Raw genomic sequence first — 12,080 nt, forward strand, 5'->3', positions numbered from 1 at the left:
AGATGCCAAAGTGGGTTCAGCTGGATTTTCTGATCAGAGTCTCACAATGTGGATACCAAGGTGTCCACGGGTTGAGTTATTACCTGTTGGCTCATAGAAAGAATCTAATCCTAGAGGCCAGCATTGTGGCAGAGTTGGCTAAAACACTGCCTCCAGTGCAGGCATCCCAGATGGCCTCCAGTTCAAGATCCAGCTGCTCCACATCCAGTCCAGCTCCCCACTTATGCACCTGGGAAAACAGCAGAAGATGGCCCAAGTACTTGGGCTCCTGCACCCTTATGGGAGAGCCTGAGAAAGCTCCAGGCTCCTGGCTTCTGCCTAGCACAGTTCCAGCCATTATGGCCATTTGGGAAGAAAAGCAGCAGACAGAAGATTCTCTCTCTCTCTCTCTCTCTCTCTCTCTCTCTCCATTGCTCTGTGTAACTTTGCCATTCAAATAAATAAATAAATAACTTTAGAAAAAATAATCTATTTCTAAACACATTTAGACTATTAACAGAGTCCCATTCCTTGTAGTCACAGGTCTCATGTACCTATTTTCTTGCAGGCTGTATTTTGCTTCTAAAGATTTCGCACATGCCTGCTACCCATTTTGGAATAACTGGATTCAAGTTCCACCTCGACTTTCTATCTGGCTTCCTGCAAATGTATACCTTGGGAGGCAGCAGTGACTACTCAGATACATGGTCTGTGTCCCTCTTGTGGGAGACTTAACACTTAGTCCCTGGCTTCTGCATTTGGACTGGCCCAAACCTGACTGTAACAGGATTTAGAGAGCAAACCAGAAGCTAGAAGTTCTCTCTGTGTTTGTCTCTGTATCGTTCTTTCTGTGTCTGTTCATTTCAAATAAGTAAAATAAAATTCAAGTATAACCAATATGAGCAAGTTTTAAATTAATTATTAACCCAATTTAGGGCATCAATGTTATTTCTTTTTTTCTGCAAATAATGCTCTTTCAACCTTCTTATGCACGTTTATTAATGTATACATGCAAATACATCTATAAGGTATGCTCCTACAAGACTTTCTGAATGAAAGAGTATGTATGAATATCTAATCTTGTTTCTCATTTGCCTTCTAAAAGTCTAAACCAATTTGCATCCTATTAAGAGTATGAAACTCTTCATTTCTTTCCAACCCTTGAAATGATTATCCATTGTGATGTCTACTAGTCTAATGAGTGAAAAATATGTAAAAAGATTTAATATGTATTAAAATGTGAATATTTTGAGATCCTTTCCAATTTTAATGGATCATTTGATTTTTAAAATAATTTGTCACATATTATTTTAATAATTGTAATTCCAATCTGTTCTGCTGGGTAGTCTGCCAATATACATGTCTCTTTGTGTATCCATGTCTGTTTTCTTTTTTAGTGTTCATTTTTAGGTCTTGTTTAATACTACATTGTGTAATGGAAAAACATAACCAGATTATATTTTATTTTCTTTCTATTATGTTTTTTCTATATATATAAAATATAATATGTGATTTATTATACACTTAATAGGATTCATTTGCATTTTATTTTGGAGGTTTCTGGAATTTCGGATAATAAACATCCCATCTTTTTTTTTTGCACATGTATAATATATTATTTTAATACCATTTATTTTTATCCTACGTTCCCCATTTGTTTGAAATGCCATATTAATTTATTTGTTCTATGTTTATTTAGCTGCTGACATATTTTATATCCATGTTATCTCTGTTATTATAGTGTCATAATATTTGTGTAATGTTTTTATTTGAAAGGCAGAAAGAGAGAGACAGAGAGACGGACAAGAGACAGGCAGACAGACAGAGAGGGATCTCTTAACTTCTAGTTCACTCCCTAAATACCCATAGTTACTATGACTGGGCTTGGCTTTAACCAGAAGTCAAGAATTCAAGCTAGATACATTCTTCACGAATTTTTATAAAGTTCAATCATTTGTGTGGTCTGTGGTGGGGACGGGGGGGTATATAAAACATTTCTTAGCTTTTACAGTTTCTGCTCTTTTTAAATTTCTTATCACTATTTATTTGAAAGGCAGAAAGACTTAGTGAGTAGAGACAGATCTTTTATCCACAGGTTCACTCCCTAAATGCCAGCAACAGCTCTGCCTGGGCCAGGGATCCAGGCATGAACACCCAGGAGGCTGCTCACAGGGTATGCATGAGCAGGAACCTGGAACGGGAAAAGAGAAATGGGCTATTACTAACGCCCAGATACTCTCACATGGGCTGTGGGAATCCCTAGCAATGTCTTAAGTGCTTTGCCAAGCACCCACTGCTTTGGGGGAATGGTCATATTTGTCAGGATTTCCTCTGCTCCTCCGTTGTATCTGCCTTTGCGGGTACTTTGCATGACGATTTAGGACAAGATACCACGAGTCGTCTTTTCCTGTTTTGTCACTAAGTACTGAGTGAGGGAAGTTTTCTGAAACCAAGTTTTTCTAACAGGTCCCAGTCTGACAACGTACATACTTAGCATCTCATGTCTAAAACCTGGACTTCCTGCTTAGCATTAGTTTCTGAATACAAACACTCCATCCCTAACACCTTGTCCTGCTGAATCCCCTTAGAAATAAGCCTTTGGACTAGACAACATGTTGTTTTGTTTTTGTGTATGTTTGGTTTGGTTATCGGTTTTTAAAGCACCAGCTAATTCCACCACCAAGAATTGTTTTTGGTAGCATTATTTGTGTATAAAGGATGATATTCAAAAAATTATTCATATATTTATACGAAAGGCAAATAGACAGAGAGAGTAAGGGTAAGAGAAGGGTGGGACAGTGAAAGAAATCTTCAATCTGCTGATTCATAAACACCACAACAGCTGATCTGAGCCAGGCCTAAGGCAGGAGCCAGGAAATCCATCTTGGTCTCCATATGGGTGGCAGGGGCCAAAGCATTTTGGCTGTCTTCTGCTGCCTTCCTGTGTGCATTAGCAGGAAGCAGGATGCATCCCAACACTCCGATATGGGGTGTCAGCTTCCCAAATGGCAGTTTACCCTTTTGTGCTACACAAGTGCCAGAATAATTTTTTTTTAAATAATTTTGTTGCCACTTTGTCTTCTTCCCAACCTAAACTGTTTCTTACAGTTGCCAATCCCTCAAAGGTGTCTTCTTTTCATTATCTTCAGTGATTTTGATTTGTGTGTACTCCTACATATTTCGTGTCATTTTACTGACTTCATGGTATGTGGAAGGGATTAGGATACTTAGTCTACATCTTAAAAAGGGATTTGGAATAATTTTGTAATAAAATGAAAATGAGCAGTATTCAAGCAATTAAATGACAAAGAAAAGCTTAAATATTTGTATTAACTTAGAAATATTTCCCATTATTATCTATAATATGATGTGAAAATACAGTCTTATTACCTGTCAAACATTTTAAATTATGCCTAATAGACTTAGTTTCTAATTATTTTTTCTTAAATGATATTTGAGATCCATTAATCTAGTTAAGCTGTTCCTACTCGCAAATAGGGATCAGTACTTTCTATCTGTATTCATAGAATGAGCTTATCTCAAAATATTAAGCAATATTAAGTGGAAAAGTGTATTAAAATCAATTAAACTAAAGTGACTATTATTTAGAGATTGAATTATCAGAGGTTACTGGAATAAACTTGTAATTCAAGAATTCAATTCATTATAAAATTACAATATCAATTAATCATTCTAATGACATAACCCTAAAACTTTATCACATCTACATGTCATATCAGCATCATATTTAGTAATTTTTACCTTTTTGTGTTTTATTTGCACTAAGAATTTTAGAAGTTGTCCAAGCATTCTTTTTGGGAGGAAGTGAAAGCCTCCTCTGTTCTATCTATTAGAACTAAACAACAGAGGCTGGCGCTGTGGTATAGCAGGTAAAGCCGCTGGCTGCCTGCAGTGCCTGCAAACCATATGGGCGGGGTTCAAGTCTCCACTGCTCCACTTCCGATCCAGCTCTCTAGTATGGCCTGGGAAAGCAGTACAAGATGGCCCAAGACCTTGGGCCCCTGCACCCATGTGAGAGACCTGGAAGAAGCTCCTGGCTCCTGGCTGCAGGCTCCTGGTTTCTGATCAGCCCAGCTCCGGTCTTTGCAGCCAATTGGGGAGTGAACTAGCAGATGGAAGACCTCTCTCTCTCTCTCATTCTCTGTCTCTCTTTGCCTCTCTCTCTCTGTGTAACTCTGACTTTCAAATAAATAAATACATCTTTAAAAAAACTAACTAAATAAAAAATTTCCCAATCTTTATACAAACTAAATTTTTTTTTTAAGATTTTATTTATTTATTTATTTGAGAGGTAGAGTTACACACAGTGAAAGGGAGAGACAGAGAAAAATCTTCCATCTGCTGGTTCACTCCCCAAACAACTACAAAGACTGGAACTGTGCCAATCCAAAGCCAGGCACTAGGAGTTTCTTCTGGGTCTCCCACACTGGAGCAGGGACCCAAGCACTTGGGCCATGTTCTACTGTTTCCCAGGCCATAGTAGAGAGCTGGCCCAGAAGAAGAGCAGCTGAGACTAGAACTGGCACCCATATGGGATTCCAGCACCACAGGTGGAGGATTAACCTACTGCGCCACAGTGTTTGCCCTATAAGCTAAATATTTTTAATAGTCTCTGTTATGTTAGTAGAAAGTACCTGAATTAAATTAAGTGTCATTTCCCGCTCTGGAATGTTGGTCTTCTCTTTTTTTTCCCTAGAGAGTAGGGCTGGAGATACATAAATTTTAGTGATTTTTTAAAAAATATTTATTTAAAAAAGACAGAGTTACACAGAGGAGAGGCAGAGACAGAGAGAGAGAGGTCTTCCATCTGCTGGTTTACTCTCCAGGTGGCCGCAACAGCCAGAGCTGCACCGATCCAAAACCAGGAGCCAGGAGCTTCCTCCAGGTCTCCCATGTGGGCGCAGGGGCCCAAGGACTTGGGCCATCTTCTACTGCTTTCCCAGGCCATAGCAGAGAGCTGTATTGGAAGAGGAGCAGCTGGGACTAGAATCGCCGCCCTTATGGGATGCCGGTGCTTCAGGCTAGGGCTTTAATCCGCTGCACCACAGCGCCGGCCCCAGATGATCAAGTTTTTAAAGTATTATATATTTGTGAGTGGTAGTTTCTGGATGTAGTAAAATAGTTAAATGGGGAAAGGAGCACCATATTGTTCTCATGATCAGAGATACAGTTTCAAATTCATTCTTTAAATAATTTTTTCCTCTTGCTAATTTTTAAAGTAACACTCCCTCTTGGGATTTTGTTTAGGAAAAATAGTTTTGAAGTAGGCCATATTTTGACATTCAATATTAGGTACCAATATGGATAGTTGTTCAGTGCTATAGTTGTCAGCAAATCCAAGCAGACTCTTACAGGTAGCGCAGTATAGAGGTTCAGAAAACTGACTACCTGCATTTGAACTGCAGCTCTGCAGTTTATACTTATATGACTTTGCGCCAGTATTTAGCTACTCTGTGTTTTGTCTCACTTACAAAACAGAGTATCAAGAACTTAATTCATAGAGTTTTATAAAAATTGAATGAACTGTATTTGAAAAGTCACTTAGAATGAGTCATAGCACATAGAAAAAAAAAGACTTAAATGAAAGATCTCTGCGAATGAGATCCCAGTGGAAAGAACGGACCATCAAAGAAGGAGGTACTTTTCTCTGAAGGGAGGAGAGAACTTCCACTTTGACTATGACCTTGTCTAAATAAGATGGGAGTCGGCGAACTCAAAAGGCTTCCATAGCCTTGGCAACTCATGACAAGAGCCTAGGGTGATTACTGATGCCATAAACAAGAGTGTCAATTTGTTAAGTCAACAACAGGAGTCACTGTGCACTTACTCCTCATGTAGGATCTCTGTCTTAATGTGTTGTACAATGTGAATTAATGCTATAACTAGTACTCAAACAGTATTTTACACTTTGTGTTTCGGTGTGGGTGCAAACTGTTGAAATCTTTACTTAATATATACTAAACTGATCTTCTGTATATAAAGAGAATTGAAAATGAATCTTGATGTGATGGAATGGGAGAGGGAGCAAGAGACAGGAGGGTTGCGGGTGGGAAGGAAGTTATTGGGGGGGAAGCCATTGTAATCCATAAGCTGTACTTTGGAAATTTATATTTATTAAATAAATGTTAAAAAAAAAAGAAAAACACAAGCCAAATTTGTTGAATAAGTCTAATGCAATAATTTGAATTAAAATAATATGGCAGCCGGTGCCGCAGCTCATTAGGCTAATCCTCCGCCTTGCGGCGCCGGCACACCGGGTTCTAGTCCCGGTTGGGGCGCCGGATTCTGTCCCGGTTGCCCCTCTTCCAGGCCAGCTCTCTGCTGTGGCAGGGAGTGCACCCCATGGGAGACCAGGAGAAGCACCTGGCTCCTGCCACTGGATCAGCGCAGTGGGCCGGCGGCTGCGGCCAATGGAGGGTGAACCAATGGCAAAAGGAAGACCTTTCTCTCTGTCTCTGGCTCTCACTGTCCACTCTGCCTGTCAAAAAAAAATAATAATAATAATATGGCCCAGTAAAAAATATGCACTTAAAGTGTATATCTTAAGTTTCCCTCCATAAAAGTAGCTACGAATAAAACTACAGTTTGAAGCCCATCAATAGAATTACTAGGAGACATACTACTTTTATTACAAACCCTGATGGCTTACTTTGGGAATTCAAAATCAGTATATACCAACTAGATGAAATTCCAAAATACATTCAGACAATCACAGAGCTAAAAGGAGAATTTACAATTATGGTGTTAAAACACAGAAGAAGAAAACTTACTCATCAATTTATATTTTGTTTGCTTTATTCATGTTTCATGAAATTCATTATCACCTAACATGTTACTTTATGATTGTCTTTGTTTTATTTTTCTTCACTATAATGTAATTATCATTACAGTAGAAAATGCAATTATATATATATAATGCAATTATATATTATATATAATATAATATATATATATAATGTATCTCAAACTCTAGTACTTTATATTGCACAAGGTATGTATTCAATAGCATTTTAGTATAATCTGGTAAAATTGAAACCCACCCACAGAAAAAGGTTGTGAATGAAATCATTCCAATGGAGATTTGACTTGAAGTCTTTAAGAGTAAGAAAATCTAAGCTTTCATTTTAAATTGATCCCATTATTGATTTGAAATAGAATCCTATACTGTTTCCTGAAAAGATTTCAGAACTAAACTTACTCAGATTATCTTCACTTGATGTTATTTTGCAGAGTACACTGTTTTTAATTACTAAGCTGTGTGATTCACATCAGAACATGGGACAATAGATGCATGGTGAACAGAATGCATTCATCAAAAGCAGAGACTTTCAACAGGTAGTGTCTTTAACCTAGAAGTTCCCAGGATTCACAGAACACATGGAGTTTTGAACTTCTTACATAACATTCAAAGATTTGGCTAACGTGTGTTTTGTGTATAAGTGCAAGGTGAATCCAGTATCATTTGTAATAAAAGGATCTGTTGACAATGTGGACTTCATTGAACTGTTAAAGGATAAAATGGGTTACTAAATAATAACATTAAAATGTGACAGGTAGAATGATGCCTTATCATAATTTTCTCAATAAAATTATCACAACAGGGCGTTCTACTCCCTGAGCTGTTGAAACAGAGAAAATACTTTAGTTTGCAGTGAGACAGTGAATATATGAAAATAAATTCAATCAGCAGCTATTTAATTACTCAAGAATAGTTATTGTTGCTCTATTCTATAAAACAAACCCCTCAAAGACCTCTGCCAGGGCTTGTTACAGATGTCCAAGGTTCAAGCTCGACTGGGTGAAAAATGCCCAGGGAGCAACCAGTAATCATGTCAAAAAAATCAACTGCCAACTCTTGGAGGATGTGGGAAGTCCACTTTGCAGGACAATAGGCTCAGTAGAAAACAGAGGCTATGAATGGACGGTAAGTGTTAAGTGTCTGCAGAAGATACGCTGATACGTAGATAATGGAGCAAAGGTCAGACATACCAGGGCAAGTGTTTCTGGACAAAATCAGTAGGTAATACAGAATTATGAGCAGCTGGTGTCTTTGTAAGTCATAGTTCACCAACTTTCTTATGCCAGTGACTCCACATAGGAGGAATTCATTGTGCTTGTTCTTCATTACTGAATACGTTACTGATAGAGGGAAGGGAAAATAAGAAAAACCATCAAGTTCCAAAAAATCAAACAAGTCTTTGGATTATAGTCAAAACCAATTTCTAGTAGCAAATCAGTATCCTATAAGACAATGGAGAACATGCACATGTGAAGATTTAATTTTTTTAAAAAAAATTAATAGTTACTTAGCAGTGAAGTTTTTGTTGCACATGTTTTCAGGAGTTAACAGCCCATGTTTTTGCATTCACTACTTAATACAGCTGAAAGTGCATAGTTTCTGATAAAACTAAATGTGAACTTCAGCTTAAATTATTGATTTTCAGTTGGGTTTATTCTGACTTCTGAGAATATCTAAGGCATGAACAGAACTTCCTTTTGTTCTTTATAGTGCTTTAAAGATTTTTTTGATTTGATTTCTTCTGACATTTGGTGGTATTTGAATCATTGAAATAATAGACCTACATGTAGTGATATAAGTTTCTGAAAGATTCAGGAAGCCAAACAACACTACATTAACTAAATCACAGATTTGTGTGTAGCTTTTGTCTTTTCCTCATCGCATTAACCAGAAGACTTTATTCCCTCTAGAACTGTAAATCAGAGAATCTTGGGCTATACATAGAAGCATTAAGAATATCTTGGCTGTCCTAAGCAGTAACTCTGTTCCATGAAATTGTATCCACTGGGATCTATGTGGTGCTTGAGACAGCTTTATTTCTCGAATTTATTACATTCTTTCACAGCTTCTCTTAAAGATTTCATAAACTCACAATGAAAAGTGGTCACTTAAAATCAGACTCCAAACACAACAGAGGTAATCAGGCTTGCCTTTCTGTGCACAGTACATACATAGCAAAAGCATTAACTAATGATAACGACACCTGTTGACCAGAAAGAGAAATGCTTTAGGTGTTCTCTTCTGACTTTAGATCATGCCTGCGGGGTTTTCTGGGCCATTTAGCAAACATACTCTGTCACAACTGAGCTTAATTTTTATGGAATGACAGTTTTTGGGTTTTAGGAAGAACTACAGGACATCTTCAAATGCTTTACTATTTGACCTATTTGCAGGTTGCTGAATACAAATTTTCATCATTTTATCATAGAAACAGTACATGTGATTTGATATGAGAAAGTAGTAACTCAGATTTTTATTCTTTTGTGATTTTTTCTGAGTTATGTCTTAGATTTCAAGATGCCTTTTGATTTACTCATAGTGTTTTATTAACTTCTTTTTTTAATATCCTGGAAAGAACTGGACTAAAAAAACTGGACTCAACAAGTTTTATTTATATATATATACATATATATTCACTGAACAATATATGTTTAGGATTCACTGTTCAGAATAATTTTCAATATTAAAAAAACAGTGCAGTTGCTACTAAAAATTTTCACATTTCAATGGTTAACAATGTACAAATATTTAAAAATAACATATTGACAGATTTCAAAAGTGCATTTATATGTTTTTATCAAAGAACAGAACAAATAGTGATCAATGTTAATACTAGAGAATCTTGTAAGAAGTTTATTGTCAAGGTAGCCATCTGGTCCAGAAGTTAGGACATTGCCTGGGACACTCACCTCCCACACTGGAGTTCCTGGGTTACATTCTGGCTCCACTTCTGATTCCAGCTTCCTGCTAATGTGCACCTGGGGAGGCAGAAGGCAATTGATCAACTACTTGAGTCGATGTCACCTACATGGGAGACTCGGACTGAGCAGCAGGTTCCTGATCTTGGCCTGGCCCAATCTCAGTTGCTTTGTGCATTTGGGGGATAAACCCACTAATAGAATATCCCATTCTCTCTCTCTCTCTTTTTTTTTTTTGTCTTTCAAATAAGTAGTTATTTGTTAAGATACCTTACCTCAACGATAACACAATATTTTAAACTTTGAAGTATAGCCAAATGTGCAATTTTTGGAAGTTGCGTGTACTACTAGTTTGAAATGCTTCTCTGCTTCAACATGAAATCTGGTTACGTTCCTTTGATGCCATTTTATCTTAAATAATTCAGATTTTTGGTGACTTCTATGATTCCCAACACCAACAGTGTAAAATACAAGAAATCTGAGTGGAACAGCAAATGAGGTTGATGGTACCTAACCTTGTCTTAAGATTTGAGAATTTATATGGGGTCTGTTAGATATGTATAGATCACAGTAAGTATTTTGGCTTTTAAGTCTGAAATAATAATAATAAACATTATTTATTTGAAGTGATGACTAAGCCTCAGAATATAAATACTAGTGTCTTTTGAACTTAAATATTCTATAAATTACTATTTAAAGTCCCTTTTAAGTAATTATTTTGGCTTAGTGAAAGGACAAAAAAATACTGAGACTCAAAGGTGTTATGAAAGTAGAATTTTTCAGAACCTCTCATACATGGGGAGTATGTGGAATTTCATTTAAGTCTGCTTTTTCAATGAAGCCAACTTAAAACATACAACTGTTAAATAAATGTTGTATCTGAAATTCTGAAGAATTTCATTTGGGATAGTTATTTCCAGTTCTGTTCAGCTAAGATTTTTTTCTTATACATGACTATTGACTTTTAGAAAATGGTATTTAGCCTTGTTTTAGTTTCATCACCTTTAAATAGAACTTTGTTTTTAGGAATAACTATAACTTCCACATCAAAATTGAGCAGAAAATACAGAACATTCACATGTAACCCCTGATCCCACAAATAATCATAACCTCTCCTACTATCAACACCCCATGTCACCATGATAAGTGGGTTCCAACTGATGAAAGAAATTACATTGACAGACTATTGTCACTCAGATTACTTTGCTTGCATTGGGGTTGCTTCAGGAATTAAAAAAGATTTGTTTTTAAAAGTACAGAGGCATGTATCCATCATTATAGTACCTTAAAGAACAGCCTTGCTCTTCTGTTTTAATTTTTTACACCTGTCCACCGTCTCCCCTCCTAGTTCCTGGCAGCCATTGATATTTTTACTGACTCGACAGCTTGGCCTTTTCTAGAAAGTCATATACTTGGAATCAAACACTATGCAGCCTTCCAGATAGAGTACTTAGTAACATACAAGTAAGATAACTTTATGTCTTTTCATGACTTGATAATTCATATCTTGCAAATTGGATTCACCTTAATATGAGCAGTGACCAAGTTCCAGTGTCTAATTTAGCAGATATGTCCATCAATCCTAAATAAGACTACATGAATATTAGCTGGTTTTTGTAGATGTAGATTAATTTAGATTTCTACTGCTAAAAGCTAAAGCTTACAGATAGTAGGATTTGGAAAGGGTTTATATTTGGGCTTGAAGTTAGAACATCGTGTCTCAGCAACTTAGGAGCATTGCATGTGCTATTACTCAACTAGAAAACAAAACATTTTTTGATGATTCTTATGGTTATAAGTAATTCTCTAAAATATTTCAAAACATGCATAATACCAATGCTATTTGTTAGCAATAGAAAGCAATGTGTATTACCCAGTTTTAAAGTGAAGTTCCCCTTATTATTTCTATAACTCTTTCCAATATGTCTGAAATACAATTTATAGAAAACTATGATGTGCAGTTAGGTGTTCAGTAGCTTCCTAGGCTGGAAATTTTAAGGTATGTGATGTGTGAATCAGTAGTCATCGAGTTTTGATTGTGTGTTCCGTAACCTGCACACACTATTTTTGTTAAAGCCCTAGGCGCATTCCCTGATTTCTTCACTTCATTGATGGTACTGTAGGAATTTGAGATGGAATACACTAGAAATTTTGCTTGGGTGAAAGTGAAAATTAAGCTATTTATAAATATGGTTTGATTAGCATACAAATAGAACAAATTGCTAATCTTGAAGGAACAATAAAATGCCATTTTCATTAATGGTAACAGAAGGTGCTGTTTTGTCTGTCCTGTGCATCTGTCAGTCATTCTGTGGACAACAGGTGCTTCAGATGTCTGTGTCCAGCTTAAAATATGCAGAAAA

The sequence above is a fragment of the Oryctolagus cuniculus genome, chromosome 18 (genome assembly GCF_964237555.1).
Source record: "Oryctolagus cuniculus chromosome 18, mOryCun1.1, whole genome shotgun sequence".
NCBI lineage: Eukaryota > Metazoa > Chordata > Mammalia > Lagomorpha > Leporidae > Oryctolagus > Oryctolagus cuniculus.